Source organism: Schistocerca gregaria, chromosome 9 (genome assembly GCF_023897955.1).
Source record: "Schistocerca gregaria isolate iqSchGreg1 chromosome 9, iqSchGreg1.2, whole genome shotgun sequence".
Lineage (NCBI taxonomy): Eukaryota > Metazoa > Arthropoda > Insecta > Orthoptera > Acrididae > Schistocerca > Schistocerca gregaria.
The window spans coordinates 68,863,616-68,883,940 of record NC_064928.1 but is presented as its reverse complement, the minus strand read 5'-3'; the positions used below and the strand labels follow the sequence as shown (position 1 = coordinate 68,883,940).

At 42.6% G+C, this 20,325-nt stretch overlaps 1 protein-coding gene across 1 annotated transcript in view; it reads right to left on the bottom strand.

Annotated features, from left to right (window-relative positions):
* The window catches only part of LOC126291639 (mannose-binding protein C-like), a 133,100-nt gene extending 114,298 nt beyond the window's left edge, over positions 1-18,802 (bottom strand). The window contains exon 1 of the mRNA XM_049985207.1: positions 18,689-18,802. The gene's annotated coding sequence lies outside the window, so the exon portion shown is untranslated. The remainder of the gene's footprint in view (positions 1-18,688) is intronic.
* Between the last annotated feature and the right edge of the window lie 1,523 nt (positions 18,803-20,325).

The following is a 20,325-nucleotide window of genomic DNA, read 5'->3' as shown; positions in this document are numbered from 1 at the left end:
ACCAAGCCCCTACCCGCCGTAGCGGGGAAGTGAGGCAACTGTTCCCCAATTGAAGCAGCTGATCGCCGCCATTTGCAGGGATGAATCCTAGGGCTGGGCTGGTGATTTGAAGTATATGAGACGCAACGAGAGCAAACTGAAGCACAAATTAAACACATGTATGCTTAAAAAAGTACTGAGTATTCGAGTCTATTTTAAAAGTATACTTAAACGAATGAAGTTTCCTAATTTCCGATATACGTCTGCATAGAGACGCGAAATTTAAGAATGTAAGGCTCTTTCCTGACAAGGTTGAGAGAGTTTACGTCGAGTTATTTGCATTAGATAATTAAGTGAAACTTTAAAAGTAGCACACAGTACGATTATTACTTGATTCACGTAATTTTCCTGTCAGGTACTGTTTGCTTTTTGCCGACTACTGTGTACATTTTGCATTTTGTTTAACACAGTATTGTCTACAATGGAATTTTGGTATGATTAATTGTAATAGCCCATATCACTTTAAATACCGTAGGAATTTCATTCGCACATTAGTTTTTAACACTGATAGCACCTCTGAAATTGGTTTAGTTTGCAACATTTGATCAAATATTTGACCATTTAGGAAGTATAATCACCACCTGACAACACATGTTAAGTATCTAAACGCAGTTATTCGACCTACCTCTGATTCATACTCAATATGTATTTGATTGCCCTGGTAACCCGGAAAATTATACACACTGACAGTATTTCTACACTATTTAACCTAGGCCTATAATGCACGATTTTCAGGACACTATACTTTTTTTAAATGAGTTGGAAATCCAAATACTGTCGGTATAGCACCGCCTTTCAGTTGACGTCTATTTACATAATTTTCCATGTAACAATTCTCTTCAAATGAAGAGAGCACAGCAAATGATTTGCTGTCGGTTGGAAGTTCTCTCTCCGAGTAGCAACTATCCATTTCCAATTTAGAAAATCATTTGTAAGGAGAAACCTAAACAAAAACAAACGCTCATGATGTATTATTTCTGCATGAAAATACTATATACAGATAACAGAAAGTAACAAACAACCGGAAATGACTGACGTGTGAAATGTAACATTGTTTCCGTCTTCGTCTTTGCTTCCATTATACTGTTACAATTAAGAGCAGCACACGATCGAACCCTGTTTACGCACTGTTTCCCTGCAAATGGCGGCTTCTATCACGTTCAATGTAGGGACGCGACACTAGCGCCAATAAGCGGTCTAGTTTTCATTTAGTAAGTGTATGGTTGGCTCGCGGCACAAGTTGAGTCGGGGTGCGGCAGCGGGGAGGTCCGGACCGCCATGACTCAGCCGATGTTTGGATTGGTGACCGCTTCGGCTGGTCGTCGAACGACGTGTATTTGGCCGGCATCGCTTATGGCTTGGCTCGTGATTCGCCCCTGTTACTGTACAGTCACTGCCGTTACCATTGTGTGCTTCTTGGTGCAAGTGTTCGTGAATCTGTCTGTGGTCCGTGTGATTTTGATTGACACGTTATTTTAAATGTTGACGGCGTACTGGCTCTGAAGTCGGTCGGTTGGCGGGGACCAGCGAGGAACTCTCGGTGGGGCGTAGTTTCGCCGGTGCCCTCTACCGGTCCCTACGCGGTGTCGGAGAGTGTGTCGCTGTTCCCATTTATACGAGGTCCGTGGCGCACCGACCCTGGACACGAAAGTTGAGTTTTTGTTAACCTACCAGCAAGTCAAGACTGTTAACATTGTGTCGTTCGGAGTTCGTTGTGGGCTGTTGGGATATTCTCGCGACCAATTACGTGGTTTGCAAGCTGGTAAATTCTAGCCAGCCTCCTGTGGAGTTTCACTGTATTTGGTTATCTGAATTGAAGTGCACCAGCGGAATCTTCTGCCCTGTGACCGTTAACGTTCCGATTACGTGCACTGCACGATGACGTAAATTTCAGGCAGTGTAGTTTCCTCTTCGTGTTGTTGCCGCCCAGCGCGGTCTGTAGTTTTACAGCTCTATCCATGTCTAGAGGGTCAATACAAGGGTGAAGTACTTGAGGACAATATTACGGAAATGGAAGAGGATGTAGATGAAGATGAAATGGGAGATACGATACTGCGGGAAGAGTTTGACAGAGCACTGAAAGACCTGAGTCGAAACAAGGCCCCTGGAGTAGACAACATTGCATTAGAACTACTGACAGTCTTCGGAGACCCACTTCTGACGAAACTCTACCATCTGGTGAGCAAGATGTATGAGACAGGTGAAATACCCTAAGACTTCAAGAAGAATATAATAATTCCGATCCTAAAGAAAGCAGGTGTTGACAGATGTAAAAATTACCGAACTATCAGTCTAATAAGTCACAGCTGCAAAATACTACCGCGAATTCTTTACAGATGAATGCAAAAACTAATAGAAGCCGACCTCGAGGGCGATCAGTTTCGATTCCGTAGAAATGTTTGAACACACGAGGCGATACTGACCCTACGACTTATCTTAGAAGATACATAAGGGAAGGCAAACCTACATTTCTAGCATTTGTAGACTTAGAGAAAGCTTTTGACAATGTTGACTGAAGTAGTCTTTCAAATTCTAAAGGTGGCAAGGGTAAAATACTGCGTGCGAAAGGCTATTTACAATTTGTACAGGAATCAGATGGCACTTATGAGTCGAGGGGCATGAAAGGGAAGCAGTGGTTGGGAAGGAAGTGAGACAGGGTAGTAGCCTCTCCCCGATGTTATTCAATCCGCATATTGAGCAAGCAATAAAGGAAACAAAAGAAAAGTTCGGAGTAGGTATTAAAATCCATGGAGAAGAAATAAAAACTTTGAGGTTCCCCGATGACATTGTAATTCTGTCAGAGACAGCAAAGGATTTAGAAGAGCAGATGAACGGAATGGACAGTGTCTTGAAAGGAGGTTATAAAATGAACATCAACAAAAGCAAACCGAGGAGAATCGAATGTAATCGAATTAAGTCGGGTGATGCTGAGGGAATTAAATTAGGTAACGAGACACTTAAAGTAATAAAGGAGTTTTGCTATTTGGGGATCAAAATAACTGATGATGGTCGAAGTAGAGAGGATATAAAATGTAGACTGGCAATGACAAGGAAAGCGTTTCTGAAGAAGAAAAATTTGTTAACATCGAGTATAGATTTAAATGTCAGGAAGTCGTTTTTCAAAGTATTTGTATGGAGTGTAGCCGTGTATGGAAGTGAAACGTGGACAGTAAATAGTTTAGACAAGAAGAGAATAGAAGCTTTCGAAATGTAGTGCTACAGAAAAATGCTGAAGATTACATGAGTAGATCACATAACTAATGAGGAGGTATTGAATGGAATTGGGGAGAAAAGGAGTTTGTGGCACAACTTGACTAGAAGAAGTGACCGGTTGGTCGGACATGTTCTGAGGCATCAAGGGATCACAAATTTTAGCATTGGAGGACAGCGTGGAGGGTACAAATCGTAGAGGGAGACTAAGAGATGAATACACTAAGCAGATTCAGTAGGACGTAGGTTGTAGTAGGTACTGGGAGATGAAGAAGCTTGTACAGGATAGAGTAGAATGGAGAGCTGCAACAAACCAGTCTCAGGACTGAAGACCACAAGAACCACATGGATGATTGGTTGTGGGCGCCAATATCTTCTATGTTGTTCCGTCCAACTCCCTTTTGTGCCTTGGTCGGGTGAAGCGGAAGTTGTCTTGTCGGTGGTTACGTTGACTGTCAGTTGTTTGGGTTGCCGTGGGATCGTGAATGGTTGACCCGACTGCCTGTCTCACCTAAGCGAGCGTTAGTGTTCGAATTACAGGCCGACCCTTGAACACCTGAGCGCCTTTGGGTGTAATGCCCTATTTTTTTTTTAAGTTGTGCTTGTTGTTTGTACTTGTATGGCTTCCAGCCGATTTCTTTTTTTAAAAAAAAAAGTCGCTTTCCTCTTAAGGCCTTCAGCCTAGTTTAAGGTACTGTTTCACGTAAGCCTTTTGGCATCTTAAAAATTTTAATGTTCATGAATTTTTTTGAGTCTTGAGCCTTCAGCCGATTTTGAGTTTGAATTTTTGGGCTTTTAAGGCCTTGAGCCTAAAGGAACTGTTTCACGTAAGGCCTTTGGTATTTAAAAATGGCCCGCCGGTGTGACCGAACGGTTCTAGGGGCTGCAGTTTGGAAACGCGCGACCGCTACGGTCGCAAGTTCGAATCCTGCCTCGGGCACGGATTTGTCTGATGTGCTTAGGTTAGTTACGTTGAAGTAGTTCTAAGTTCTAGAGGATTGATGACCTCAGATGTTAAGTCCGATAGTGCTCAGAGCCATCTGAGCCATTTAAAAATGAAATTAATGTTATGGAGTTTTAAGTGCTAGGCCTTCAGCCGATTTGAATTTAACTTGTTTACTTCAGCCTAACGAAAGAACTGTTTTAAGAAAAGACTTGCCTGTTAAATTTCAGATTATACTTGCGTTTTAAGTTATTGGCCTTCAGCCGTTTTTAAATGAAGGTGGCTTTCAGCCGGTAATTAAGTCCCAAGGATTAAAGTTGTGTGTGTATGGTTTTTTTTAAGTGGGATTTTGTAATGTTTAATCAAATAATAAAGTTGTATGTTCAAGTGTAACTGACAGCCCTTATTTTGACCCCTTTCCACAATTTATATTGTCTGTCCTGTCCTGCGGCATTAGCAGGGCGTTTCACAAATAACACCAGAAAAACTTTAATTGTTTAGCTAATTTAGCAACTCTAGTAATCGTTATTAAAAAGTCTTATATTGTAAGCTAAGAAAAGCTTTTCCACATTTTCACTGAGAAAATTACTTGACTATCTAAAATCCGCCTAGCGCCGTTGAAGAGCTGTTTAGCGGGAACGCTAGTAGATAGAGCTGAAGGATACTTCTAGATTGCTTTTCTTAGAGTGGGATATGAACTATATCCTAGTACGAGTGTATTCAGCGTTGCCTTGCAAAAGTGGTTCCGAAACACGGAAGTTTGATCTTGCAATACTGTTGTGTCTGCGTGCCTGACTGCATCTGAACAGAGAAGTGTTAGTGGGAATCCCACAGACTTCCTTCTTCCTGCGGAATACTGATTGCAGACTGGTTCTGTCTTGCAGAAGTTGTAGGCTCATTGTCTCTGTCTACCGGTATACTATCGTTGTGCCCCTTCAATGATCCAGTTATTTCGGACACTGTCTGCCCTGATAAACGAGTGGTCAGTGTGATGGAGTGCCGTTCTACGGGCCCGGGTTTCATTCCCGGCTGGGTCGGAAGTTTTCTCCGTTCAGGGACTGGGTGTTGTGTTGTCTTCATCGTCATTTCATCCCCACACGGCGCGGAGGTCGCCCAATGTGGCGTCGAATGTAATAGGACCTGCACCAAAGCGGCCGTATCTGCCCCCCAAGGGGCCTCCCGCCCAATAACGCCAAACGCTCATGTCCATTTTTTTTTCGGATACTGTAATTTCCACTTCGTCGGAAGTGAGATATTTAGATTTAAACCTTGGGTCGAGTAATGTCGCAGCAATCTGCGAAGGATGTCATTTAACATACTAAAATTTCTTATTTAAAGATTCAAGCAACACATTTGTCATATTTCCCACTGTCTCATCTTCATTTTCACATCGAACTCGCAATTTGACGTTCAATAAAGATAACGAAGATATTATTACAGAAATGCATGCTTTACTGAGAGAGAAGACGTCTACAAAGTGTTTTGTAACATTCCGCTCGGAACGGGAAAGTGTGGTAATTCAAATATGTTCAACACTATACAAATTTACTCACCTCTTTGTTCCAAAAGTCTTTGCAACATCAAGCATGTGCTGTTCAAAAAATGGTTCAAATGGCTCGGACCACTATGGGACTTAACTTCTGAGGTCATCAGTCTCCTATAACTTAAAACTAATTAAACCTAACTAACATAAGGACATCACACACATCCATGCTCGAGGCAGGATTCGAACCTGCGACCGTAGCGGTTTCGCGGTTCCAGACTGTAGTGCCTAGAACCGCTCGGCCACTCTGGCCGGCTATGTGCTGTTCCATCTCACATCCAAATCTTGTATCAAAGCGCATTTGGGCTCTCTACACTGATTCTGTTTGTGTGTTAATTTTCCGGAAGCTTGCTGACTGTGGTGGAAGCGGTCCAATGTTTTCCTGGACTTCTGTTACTATGGCTTTGGGTTGTTCACTTGAGAAAAGGGAATGTTTTACCACCAAATTCAGCTTGTATGACACACAACGTATAGACTCATATTCCCCACACATTGCACAAACCATATTTGGTGCATTGTCACGTAATATCAGGAAAATCCTGCCCCTTATGCTCCATTCAGTAACCATGTCTGTTAACTTTCGTTCGACACATTGACTTGTATGGTCTTGTTCTAACACAACTGCGACCAATATAACATTTAAACATTGCTGCTCAGTGATGAAATGCCCTGTAGCGCTGAGAAGTGAGAATGTTTTGCTTGCATTGGTTCATTTGCCACTTGTGGCACTTAACCACTCCCGTTTCGCCATCACATTCTTTACTTTGGCTTTCACTCTGTCGTAGATCTGTGACATCAGCGTTGATCTGAACAATTTTTCAAATTTGAGTCAGTATTTGTAGCAGCCTGTGGATCAGTAAAATTGAGCCGTCAGATTTCACCGTCATCTACCAAAGAATACGGCAACATATAAATTTCTACATCATAATAGCTTTGTCTATTCTTTTCGTAATTTCATGGTAGTCCGTCCATGCGCAGAGTTAGTGGTCAAACTCGGAATGGTTGACTGAATTAGCTTGGGTCGGTACCGGTACTCAAGCAGACTGTGGAATCCATCCGCTTTAAATTGGTTTCGTTTTTTAAATAGTCCAGTTCTGACTGACGTTTTAAAACCTGGTTATATTCTAAGCCATGAAACTTTGATACATCTTTCAGTCTACGCAGTGTTTGTCTCTTGGGTTCATGGTTGCCCAACGAATGTGTTTTGTTGCAATCTGAGCAAAATGGCTTTAAAATAAATCGATGGTACTTTTATTAAAGTACTTCCAAATTGAATTCTTTTCTCTATGTTATACTCAAAAAATTGAAGTAAGTTATAAAGTAAGTAAACTGAACTAGATATAGCTACCACAAAAAATTTCACGTCATATTTAAAACGTTACAGTCCTGCATGTATAGGAAGACAGTATAGGAAGACAGTCTTTATGTGTACTACAAGCGTGCCATGTAGATACTACGTAATTCTACACGCTGAGACCTGCCTAATGGCATGTCACACCACAATAAAAAATACGCAGAAAGGAATAATTTGTTTGCTTCCATAAGTAGCATTTACAATTCCTTCTTTCTTCAAACAACCATCTTCACTTCCGTTTCTGCAGTCGACAAACAACCTCACATATCTCCCGTTTATCATTTCTAATTAAGTAATTCATATTACTTATATTCAGTAGCCCCTCCCCCCCCTCCCAATCAACCATGGACCTTGCCGTTCGCGGGGAGGCTTGCGTGCCTCAGCGATACAGATAGCCGTACCATAGGTGCAACCACAATGGAGAGGTATCTGTTGAGAGGCCAGACAAACGTGTGGTTCCTGAAGAGGGGCAGCAGCCTTTTCAGTAGTTGCAGGGGAACAGTCTGGATAATTGACTGATCTGGCCTTGTAACACTGACCAAAACGGCCTTACTGTCCTGGTACTGCGAACGGCTGAAAGCAAGGGGAAACTAAAGTCGTCATTTTTCCCGAGGGCATGCATCTTTACTGTATGGTTAAATGATGATGGCTTCCTCTTGGGTAAAATATTCCGGAGGTAAAATAGTCCCCCACTCGGATCTCTGGGCGGGGACTGTTCAGGAGGATGTCGTTATCAGGAGAAAGAAAACTGGCGTTCTACGGATCGGAGCGTGGAATGTCAGATCCCTTAATCGGGCAGGTAGGCTAGAAAATTTAAAAAGGGGAATGGATAGGTTAAAGTTAGATATAGTGGGAATTAGTGAAGCTCGGTGGCAGGAGGAACAAGACTTCTGGTCAGGTGACTACAGGGTTATAAACACAAAATCAAATAGGTGCAATGCAGAAGTAGGTTTAATAATGAACAGGAAAATAGGAATGCGGGTAAGCTACTAAAAACAGCATAGTGTACGCATTATTGTGACCAAGGTAGATACGAAACAAACAACTACTACAGTAGTACAAGTTTATACGTCAACTAGTTCTGCAGAGGACGAAGAAATTGATGAAATGTATGATGAGATAAAAGAAATTATTCAGGTAGTGAAGGGAGACGAAAATTTAATAGTCATGGGTGACTGGAATTCGAGAGGACAAATGTGAGCATGTAGAGACTTATCTCACTAGGGGCAAGATAGATATTGCCTACAGGAAAATTAAAGAGACCTTTGGAGAAAAGACAACCACTTGTATGAATATCAAGAGCTCTGATGGAACCCCAGTTCTAAGCAAAGAAGGGAAAGCAGAAAGGTGGAAGGAGTATATAGAGGGCATGTACTTGAGGACAATATTATAGAAATGGAAGAGGATGTAGATGAAGATGAAATGGGAGATATGATACTGCGTGAAGAGTGTGACAGAGCACTGAAAGACCTGAGTCGAAACAAGGCCCCCGGAGTAGACAACATTCCATTGGAACTACTGACGGCCTTGGGAGAGACAGTCCTGAGAAAACTCTAACATCTGATGAGCAAGATGTATGAGACAAGGGAAATACCCTCAGACTTCAAGAAGAATATAATAATTCCAATCCCAAAGAAAGCAGGTGTTGACAGATGTGAAAATTACCGAACTATCAGTTTAGTAAGTCACAGCTGCAAAATACTAACACGAATTCTTTACAGACGAATGGACAAACTGATAGAAGCCGACCTCGGGGAAGATCAGTTTGGATTCCGTAGAGATGTTGGAACACGCGAGGTAATACTGACCTTACGATTTATCTTAGAAGAAAGATTAAGGGAAGACAAACCTACGTTTCTAGCACTTATAGACTTAGAGAAAGCTTTTGACAATGTTGACTGTAATATCCTCTTCCAAATTCTAAAGGTGTCAGGGGTAAAATACAGGGAGAGAAAGGCTAGTTACAATTTACCAAAATGTAGACTTTCACGGCCGGAAATATCATGTCCATTATAATTTTCCGGGCTGTTATGCCGTGGTCGGTTGCTGAATTCTGTGTCGATTCCCAACGTTTCGTCTCCGACTGCGGGAGACATCTTCAAGGGGGTCCGTAGGTCGATGGAAGGTCCAACACACCCACTGGCTCGCTACTAACTGCCGCTAAATTCCGTGTCCGCGCGCTCCCGCGCCTCGGCGTGACGTCACGTGTTTTGATAACGTCAGTGCAATTGGCCGCTGTCCGTCGCCGTCGATCGCCATGGTACCACTTAATGATGTATTGATACAGCTGGATCGAATTTTTCCTGCCGATATTTCAGTACTGTTTAAGTGTTGTTTGACGACCACATACTTTAAGTGGAATGAACAGTTTTATGAGCAAACGGATGGCGTGGCTATGGGAAGCCCCCTAAGTGCCGTAATTGCAAACACGACAAGCAACACGCCGCAACACCCTCTCGGTCGCAACTATTTAGATCGGCACTGCTGACCAGAGGGCTCAGTCAGTCATTCAGTCAGTCAGTCAGTCTCACTCACTAGCTCAATCACTGGCTATGTCGGTGACACACCAACTCGCATTGTTTGGCGTCTGACATTCAATGCGTAGTGGTACTTGTACTCCACCAGCAGTGAGACAAATGTGGTCTATCACAAAAGAGCTTGTACCATGCACATGGACTTTCTTAAAGATAGGTAACTCCCTCTTTATGTAACTAAAGAACTCTGTTAATATATGTGTTCAGCTGTGTTTTAGAAAGACGATACCGGCCAACAAACGACATTCTTTCCCTTGCTTCCCATGGTACGAGACTCAATGCTACAAAGGTGCAACAATATTTAAACGTCTGTTTCCTTGATATGTACACAAATCAGTGTTTTGGTCGTTTTTCTCTGCACTCAAAAGACTTCCCGCAAACACGCCATGCCACGGCTCGCGCAACTCCCTCCATCGGAGGTTCGAGTCCTCCCTCAGGTATGACTGTGTGTGTTGTTGTTAGAGTAAGTTAGTTTCAGTTAGATTACGCCTTGGGATCGATGATGGTTCAAATGGCTCTGAGCACTATGGGACTTAACATCTAAGGTCATCAGTCCCCTAGAACTTAGAACTAGTTAAACCTAACCAACCTAAGGACAGCACACAAGACCCAGCCATCACGAGGCAGAGAAAATCGCTGACCCCGCCGGGAATCGAACCCGGGACCCCGGGCGCGGGAAGCGAGAACGCTACCGCGCGACCACGAGCTGCGGACTGGGATCGATGACCTCAGCAGTTTGGTCTCATAGGGACTTACCACGAGTTCCCTTTCCACAAACACGTCAGAGACTTTACAAACTGGTGTTCCTCACACGGTCGGCACTGCACCGCTAAGTGGACTACCTGTCAGTAGAGTCTAACGATTTTGCGTCCACGTTTCAACACCTGACCTGCTGCCCAGGGGCAAATAAGCATTAATGGCTTGCTGTTGCCACATTTACTTGGAGGTACTATGCAATCTAAAAACATATGGCTTGCAATACATATAATTATTAGTTTGAAAATGACGTAAATAATGTTGCTCATTGCGGCCTCCTCAGTACACCCTGCACATACAATTACAACACAAAACAAGAAATTATCTTTCAAGTAGAATTAAGCCTCCTTGATCAGGGCGAGGGTCTGTATTTTATTGCTTCGTTACTCAGACTCTAGTCAGTGATAAAATTTAAAATCCATGCTAACTGAAAAAGAAATTTACAACGTGGGAGGCAGGCTACATGCTGCGCCACGACAATGATAGCCCGCATATTGCCGATGTTGCTGCTGAATGTCTTGCAAAAATCAACGTGAACTGCATTCCTCATCCTGGCTATAGCCCGGCTTTAGCCCCGTGTGACTTTCTTCTACTCCCTAACATGAAGAAACGCCTCCGTGGAAGGCCGTATCAGTCATCAGAAGCAGTGGTCACGGGTGCGCAGACGATTTTGAAGGACCTACATCTACGTCTACATGACTACTCTGCAATTCACATTTAAGTGCTTGGCAGAGGGTTCATCGAACCACAATCATACTGTCTCTCTACCATTCCACTCCCGAACAGCGCGCGGGAAAAACGAACACCGAGACCTTTCTGTTCGAGCTCTGATTTCTCTTATTTTATTTTGATGATCATTCCTACCTATGTAGGTTAGGCTCAACAAAATATTTTCGCATTCGGAAGAGAAAGTTGGTGACTGAAATTTCGTAAATAGATTTTGCCGCGACGAAAAACGTCTTTGCTTTAATGACTCCCAACTCGCGTATCATATCTGCCACACTCTCTCCCCTATTACGTGATAATACAAAACGAGCTGCCCTTTTCTTGCACCCTCTCGATGTCCTCCGTCAATGCCACCCGGTAACGATCCCACACCGCGCAGCAATATTCTAACAGAGGACGAACGAGTGTAGTGTAAGCTGTCTCTTTAGTCGACTTGTTGCATCTTCTAAGTGTCCTGCCAATGATACGCAACCTTTGGCTCGCCTTCCCCACAATATTATCTATGTGGTATTTCCAACTGAAGTTGTTCGTAATTTTAACACCCAGGTACTTAGTTGAATTGAGATTCTTGAGAATTGAACTATTTATCGAGTAATCGAATTCCAACGGATTTATTTTGCAACTCATGTGTATCACCTCACACTTTTCGTTATTTAGCGTCAACTGCCACCTGCCACACTATACAGCAATCTTTTTTCTAAATCGCTTTGCAACTGATACTGGTCTTCGGATGACCTTCCTAGACGGTAAATTACAGCAGCATCTGCGAACAACCTAAGAGAACTGCTCATCTTGTCACCCAGGTCATTTATGTAGATCAGGAACAGAAGTGGTCCCAGGACGCTTACCTGGGGAACACCTGATATCACTTCAGTTTTACTCGATGATTTGCCGTCTATTACTACGAACTGCGACCTTCCTGACAGGAAATCACAAATCCAGTCGCACAACTGACAAGATACCCCATAGGCCCGCAGCTTTATTTGAAGTCGCTTGTGAGGAACGGTGTCTTAAGCTTTCCGTAAAGCTAGAAATATGTAATCAACTTGAGATCCCCTGTCGATAGCGGCCATTACTTCGTGCGATAAAGAGCTAGCTGCGTTGTACAAGAACGATATTTTATGAAACCATGCTGATTATATCAATAGATCGTTCCCTTCGAGGTGATTCATAATGTTTGAATACAGTGTATGCTCCAAAACCCTACTGCAAACCGACGTCAATGATATAGGTCTGTAGTTCGATGGATTACTTCTACTACCCTTGTTCCCCGAGTGTCTGATCCATTTTTATTTGGCGAGAACATTGTTACAGGAAGTAAATATTTCGAAAAGGCTTGAGAACTTCTTCTCCCACCGTTGGAGACTGATTCGAATGACTTGTTTTATCAACAGGACGAGCCACCGCCACACTGGCATCTGGATATGCGGCATCTTTTCGATCAAAGTGTTGCTGAGCGATGCATCGGCTGCACTGGATCAAGTGATCCAGCCTTACATCACTGGCCTCCGAGGTCATCGGATCTGATTATTTCTTGTGAGAGTTTATGTTAACAACAACAACAACACTGAAGGAACTGAGGCATCGCATAACAGCAGCAGTGGAAGCTGTAACTCAAGACACGCTCTCTGCAGTGTGGGAACAATTCGAATGTTGACATATACCGTGCATCTCAAGGAGGGCATATTGAAAAGGTATGAAATTTTTTTTTTTAGTTTTCCGTTCATCAAGAAACAAAATTCATTGCATATGTTTATTAGTTTCAGAATATGTTGTTGTTGTCTTTAGCCCAGATACTGGTGTGATGCAGCTCTCCATGCTAATTCTAATCTTTCCAAACGTCTTCATCTCCAAATAACTACTGCAACCTATATCCTTCTGAATCTACTAAGTGTATTCATCTCTTGGTCTCTCTCTCTCTATGAATTTTACCCTCCACGCTTCACTCCAATACTAAGTTGGTGATCCCTTGATGCCTTATAATGTGTCGTACGAACCGATCGCTTCTTCTAGTCAAGTTGTGCCACAAATTTCTCTTCTCCACAATTTTATTCAGTACCTCTTGATTAGCTACGTGATCTGCCCATCTGATTTTCAACATTCTTCTGTAGCACCACATTTCGAAAGCTTCTATTCTCTTCTTGTCTAAACTAGTTATCGTTCATGTTTCACTTCCATACATGGCTACTCTCCATACAAATACTTTCAGAATCGACTTCCTGACACTTAAATCTATACTCGATGTTAAAAATTTCTTTTTTTTTCAGAAACATTTTCCTTGCTGTAGCCAGTCTACATTTTATATCACCCCTACTTCGACAGTCGTCAGCTATTTTGCTTTCCAAATATCAAGCCTCATTTACTACTTTAAGTGTCTCGTTTCCTAATCTAATTCCCTCAGCATTAATAACTAACATCTAGTTTCTGTACATTTTGTAAATAGCCTTTCGTCCTTGCATTTCACCCTTGCCACCTTCAGAATTTGAGAGTATTCTAGTCAACATGGTGAAAAGCTTTCTCTAAGTCCACAAATGCTAGAAAGGTAGGTTTGCCTTTCCTCAACGTATCTTCGTAGGATGAGTATTGCCTCACGTGTTTCAAGTTCATAAATATATGCGTGCCAAATCGGATGATTCTTTTTGATTCATCCTGTATGACTCAAAAAGAAAGAGAAATGCAGGCAAGAAAATTAGATCTACGGATGTCGCACTTCTGTAACTAACCACCTAACTTATTTTGTCTTCTGTTTGCCTATGTCATTGTCTCCTCCATTTGGTTTGACAGACGTAAAATGGCACGCCTTCAAGTAAATCGTTGAATACTTCGCTCATTTATTTATTTATTTATTTCTTATTACAGACTAAACACGTTGAGCTACAGTGCCGGTTTCTCGACTGCAGCTTCCTCGAGTATTAACGAGCACACAAACTCCATAAATACGCGTAAAATTTTCAAACTCGATTTTCTCGAATGCGGTTGAGAGTTACGTCTTCCTGTTTACATATCATGAGGTCGTAGTTGTGCCTTACACGTCGTGTCGATGTGAGTAAAATCGGCGACGGAACGTTGGTGCAGTATCCTTGTCAATATTGAAGTAACAGAATGGAATGGTGATTGTTTGAAATATTTACGTCCTTACAGTTTAAAAGTCAACATAACTGTTCTGTAATTTTCAGTTTTGTAATACTACTATTATTCTAATAATTCCAATTCTGTACGCATCTTTACTTTGGGTGGTCAGTAGTGTTTGTACGGAACTCAGGTAACAGACAGTAACAGTTTCTGGGCCCCCACTTGACTTTGAATCAGTAGTTCAGCAATTCTTACAGCGTCAGTTTTTGTGAAGCGCAGTAATCTGTCTCGTAACATTTGTGTTCTAATAAATATAAGTGGCAATAAGTTAGTAAGATCATAATACATTCAAGGTCCTCATGTTTCACACTGCACACTGAAAAGAATAATATGTTCCAATTATAAACCAACTGTAGCTGTGATAGTTAAAATAACAGTGTGATGGTCATTTCTATGTTTCTGTCTTTCAGCAGAAAGCCACTTCTTGTCCAAATTCACTGAGCCCCTCCGTTATTAATTTGTACTGTGTATAGATAACTGTCTTTATATTAGAACAAATAAGCCCTCGGTCACAAATATTAAGTCAAAATTGACCAGGTTTCGAAGCTACTATGACCGTCGTCTTTAGAATTAAACCAACAGTTCTAAAACATAATAGGTATATAAGACATTAATAAACTAAAGTTTGTACTGACTGGAAATAGATGTAGTACTTACAAGTCACATTCTAAAAAAATCTAAGCCCGAAAAGCGACTTCATGAAAAGTTGTAAATAAGATAACATGGCGAGCCTCTAAGGGCTGCTCGTACCTGAGTGAACACGGATTGCAACAAAACTGAGGTGCCCACGTAAGAAAGTGTGGGCAAGTAAACATACTTTCTTACGTGGGCACCTCAGTTTTGTTGCAATCCGTGTTCAGTCAGGTACGAGCAGCCCTTAGAGGCTCGCCATCTTACCTTGTTTACAACTTTTCATGAGGTCATCTTTCCGGCTTTGATTTTTTAGAATGTGGCTTGTAAGTACTGCAGTAAAACTTTAGTTTATTAATGTCTTATATACCTGTTATGTTTTAGAACCGTTAGTTTAATTCTGAAGACGACGTTCATAGTAGCGTCGAAACCTGGTCAATGTTGACTTAATGTTTGTCACCGAGAGCTTATTTATTCTAATACAACTCTGACACGGTCACTGAACCTTAGCAGCTATGTTCAAAGTTTTATAATTGTCTTTGCTTGTAGTAAACAGACGATATACGTTATTGGCAGATGGTTTGTTGGTGTGACACTCAAATTTTCATCTGTGTTGTTTATGAATAGCTAATTACAAATACTTACTTCATTGTGTCTTCGTTATGTGGCTAGTTTACAAAACAGATTCCAGTTTAAAATAAAGTGATATACGGCAGTCAGTTTTTTTGATTAACGGTATTTTAACTTGGATCACTTTTCACTATCATTCACTTACGTGGATACCGTGTCACTTTACAAACTGCACAGCAATGATTATAACTGCTACTACCTAGCAATAAACAATCTTTCTGTTAATGAAATATAACCTTATTCCTTCTCATTGGCTCACTATCACTGTCAAATTCCTATCATAGGAGTGACATTATAGGGAACTTACGCACTAATAACCAGAAGTGTTACACGATTAATATTAGTTACTTCCTTTGTTGTAATCACAACATATTCGTTCTGACACATAGTATCTGATGTCCTATACATGATGCGTTAAACTGCAAGATGGTCGTTTTTCGGCAGATGAATGCGAACGTATTTCGATTCTGTACTGCCTCCAAGTATCATAGCCGCGCTGGTCGCGGCGGAGATTGGAGTCCTCCCTCGGGCATAGTTGTGTGTGTGTTTGTCCTTAGGATAATTTAGTTTAAGTAGTGTGTAAGCTTAGGGACTGATGACCTTAGCAGTTAAGTCCCATAAGATTTCACACACATTTGAACATTCAAGTATCATACGAAAACAGCTTGAAGTCTAACATTGCACTTCCCTGTGTTTATATCATTATTGTTTCGCTCGTCTGGCGGTAACATGTTTAATCTACAGAGCATTTACCTCAAAGCAGACCTTGAGACGAAATGGTTAAATGCGGCATTGCACAGTTTTCCTTTACGTGTAGAATGAGTGTCGGTTAAATTTCTGTGTGATATCTGTATGTAAGAAGTTTATTTGGCCTGCTTCCCCCTTTTTTTTCTAATGTACAGTTTCTGTAATATCTTCATCTACCGTGCGGCAGATATGTTGCTTGCTGCAGCGCCGCAGGGAACTGTTGAGCTCTGTTCTTGGGCAAGCTAACGGCTCCGTCGTAATTTATCTCGGTGTGACGCCAGACCTCGGATGGCTCCCGAAAAACAAGGCTATTTTAGAAACCATTTCTCTTAAAATAGCTGAGTATAAGGCTTAAGAAAATAATTTTCTGATAACTTTTAATTATATTTTATAACAGTAAAAATTTAATGGTGGATAACATTATGAAGTACATATTCCACGCTTTAAATATTTAATTTTTAGAATTTTGTTTTAAATAAGAAACGAATGATGGTCCACGTTTGAGCCCTTTCCTCTGTAACAAAAAATTTTTATGGGGGGAGGGGGGAGCAGGGAGGGGGGAGGGAGGGCAGTGGGCAGTGTGACCCCAGGTCTCTCTTCTCTCTTCGTCCCCACCACCCTCCTCCAACCTCCTCCTTGGATCCATGCCTCCGTATCTGGGACAGGTCAAAAGCAATAATACTGTTTCGATGACGAAGAGTGCGTGACGACAACGATGAACGCTTTGCCCTATCGTTTGGTATAACGCGCTTGGGACGAATTTATTTTGATCTTGTTGTTTCCTGGAAACATCTTTACAGAACACAAAAGGCAGTGTGGTGGATGCTCCAAAAGGGAAAGAAAGATATTAATGAACACATTCAGATGATGTTGTTGTTGTTGTGGTCTTCAGTCCTGAGACTGCTTTGATGCAGGTCTCCATGCTACTCTATCCTGTGCAAGCTTCTTAATCTCCCAGCACCTACTGCAACCTACATCCTTCTGAATCTGCTTTGTGTATTCATCTCTTGGTCTCCCTCTACGATTTATACCCTCTACGCTGCCCTCCAATACTAAGTTTGGTGATCCCTTGATGCCTCAGAACATGTCCTACCAACCGATCCCTACTTCTAGTCAAGTTGTGCAATTCTATTAAATACCGCGTGATTAGTTGTGTGATCTACCCATCTAATCTTCAGCATTCTTCTGTAGCACCACATTCCGAAAGCTTCTATTCTCTTCTTGTCTAAACCATTTATCGTCCATGTTTCACTTCCATACATGGCTACACTCCATACAAATACTTTCAGAAACGACTTCCTGACGCTTAAATCTATACTCGATGTTAAAAAAATTTCTCTTCTTGAGAAACGCTTTTCTTCCCATTGCCAGTCTACCTTTTATATCCTCTCTACTTCGACCATCATCAGTTATTTTGCTGCCCAAATAGCAAAACTCCTTTACTATTTTAAGTGTCTTATTTCCTAACCTAATACCCTCAGCATCACACGACTTAATTCGACTACATTCCATTATCCTCGTTTTGCTTTTGTTGATGTTCATCTTAAATACTCCTCTCAAGACACTGTCCATTCCGTTCAACTGCTCTTCCGAGTCCTTTACTGTCTCTGGCAGAATTACAATGTCGTCGGCGAACCTCAAAGTTTTTATTTCTTCTCCAAGGATTTTAATACCTACTCCAAATTTTTCTTTTGTTTCCTTTACTGCTTGTTCATTATACAGATTGAATAACATTGGGGAGAGGCTACAACCCTGTCTCACTCACTTCCCAACCACTGCTTCCCTTTTATACCCCTCAACTCTTATAACTGCCATTTGGTTTCTATAGAAATTGTAAATAGCCTTTCGCTCCCTATATTTTACACCTGCCACCTTCAGAATTTGAAAGAGAGTATTTCAACCAACATTGTCAAAGGCTTTCTCTCAGTCTACAAATGCTAGAAACGTAGGTTTGCCTTTTCTTAATCTAGCTTCTAAGATAAGTCGTAGGGTCAGTATTGCCTCACGTGTCTCAATATTTGTACGGAATTCAGATACAGAATGAAAAAGACACAGCCGGAAGGTGTGGCCTAGCGGTTCTAGGCGCTTCTGTCTGGAACCGCGCGACCACCACAGTCACAGGTTCGAATCCTGCCTCGGGCATGGATGTATGTGATCTTCTTAGGTTAGTTAGGTGTAAGTAGTTGTAAGTTCTAGGGGACTGATAACATCAGATGTTCAGTCCCATAGTGCTCAGAGCCATGTGAAACATTTTGAAAAAAAGACAGTCTACAGTTGTGCGACTTCCGCTCAATTCTAGCGCACGTAAAATCTGGGTTGCACACTAAGTGTACGATTGTCCACACGGGTTGTGAGCGACGAATGCAAGATTACTCTCTCGTCGCTACGGTGGAGCCCCCCACTACATTTCTTACGCTACGGCCAGCCGCAGCGGCTGTACTCACTGGCCGGTGCGCAGCGCTGCCGTCGCCTTGGTGGACTGCAGCCAGCCCAGCCCACAGCTGCCCGAGCCTTGGTGGACTGCAGCCAGCCCAGCCCACAGCTGCCCGAGCCTTGGTGGACTGCAGCCAGCCCAGCCCACAGCTGCCCGAGCCATCCGGCGCTCGCCCGCTACCCCCACCACGCCGGCACTGATTTCCGGCAAACACAATCTCGCAACGAGTTATTCAGAGCCGCAGTAAGACTGGCAAGAGGAAAAAAGGCTCATCTTAATGTTTGATAACCCTATCCATGTACCACACGGCTTGAACAGCTTCAACTGGAGAATCGTAACTGTCGTCGACAAAAATATTCGAGCCGCTTGCAATATACAAATTAATTAACGACGTCCGCCCCGATAGCTGAGTGGTCAGCGTGACGGATTGCCGTCCTGTGGGCCCGGGACAGATTCCCGATTGGGTCGGGGATTTCCTTCGCTCAGGGACTGGGTGTTGCGTTAGCATTATTTCGTACCCATACGGCGCGCAGGTCGCCGAATGTGGCGTCGAATGTAATAAGACCTGCACCGAGGCGCCGGCCGGAATGGCCGTGCGGTTCTAGGCGCTACAGTCTGGAGCCGAGCGACCGCTACGGTCGCAGGTTCGAATCCTGCCTCGGGCACGGCTGTGTGTGATGTCCTTAGGTTAGTTAGGTTTAAGTAGTTCTAAGTTCTAGGGGACGGATGACCTCAGATGTTAAGTCGCACAGTGCTCAGCCAGTTTTTGCACCAAGGCCGCCGGACCTGCCCCTTAAGGGGCCTCCAGGCCAATGATGATAACACTCATTTCCATTTTCATTTACGATGTGAATGTATAATGAATCGTTCACGTCATTATAACCGAACGTGCAAAATGATCCACGGAACTTGCTACCAACGTTCAGCTCAGAATGTTTGGCACTTGCACATGTTTCCAATGCTGAGTGTAATACAAGAAGATTAGCATATTTTACACATTTTCGCTCGAAGATCCCTTATGTAAATATTTGACAGCCACATCTTCATCCAGAGTCTGCCAACTACAGTGAAGTGCATGGCAGATGGCACGGCTCATTGTATAAGTTATTACCTTTTGTTCTAGTTCGTTCACATACGGACTCCGCAAATAATAAACGCCTCTGAGGGCGCTCATGATCGCTACAGTAGTGACACATAGGGGCTAATCGCACAAAAATGTTGTAAATAAACTTTAACTACGTGAGAGGGCCACCAGTAAAAACGACTGAGAGCAGCGCAAAGAAACTTTGTGGAAACATTTGTAAGGACCTGCGGACGAGAAACAACGAATAAGCCTTTTCAAAGAGAGACATTTTAATTACCATTTGTTAATTGCATATCCCTCCCCCCATGAAGCATGGACCTTGCCGTTGGTGGGGAGGCTTGCGTGCCTCAGCGATACAGATGGCCGTACCGTAGGTGCAACCACAACGGAGGGGTATCTGTTGAGAGGCCAGACAAACGTGTGGTTCCTGAAGAGGGGCAGCAGCCTTTTCAATAGTTGCAGGGGCAACAGTCTGGATGATTGACTGATCTGGCCTTACAACATTAACCAAAACAGCCTTGCTGTGCTGGTACTGCGAACGGCTGAAAGCAAGGGGAAACTAC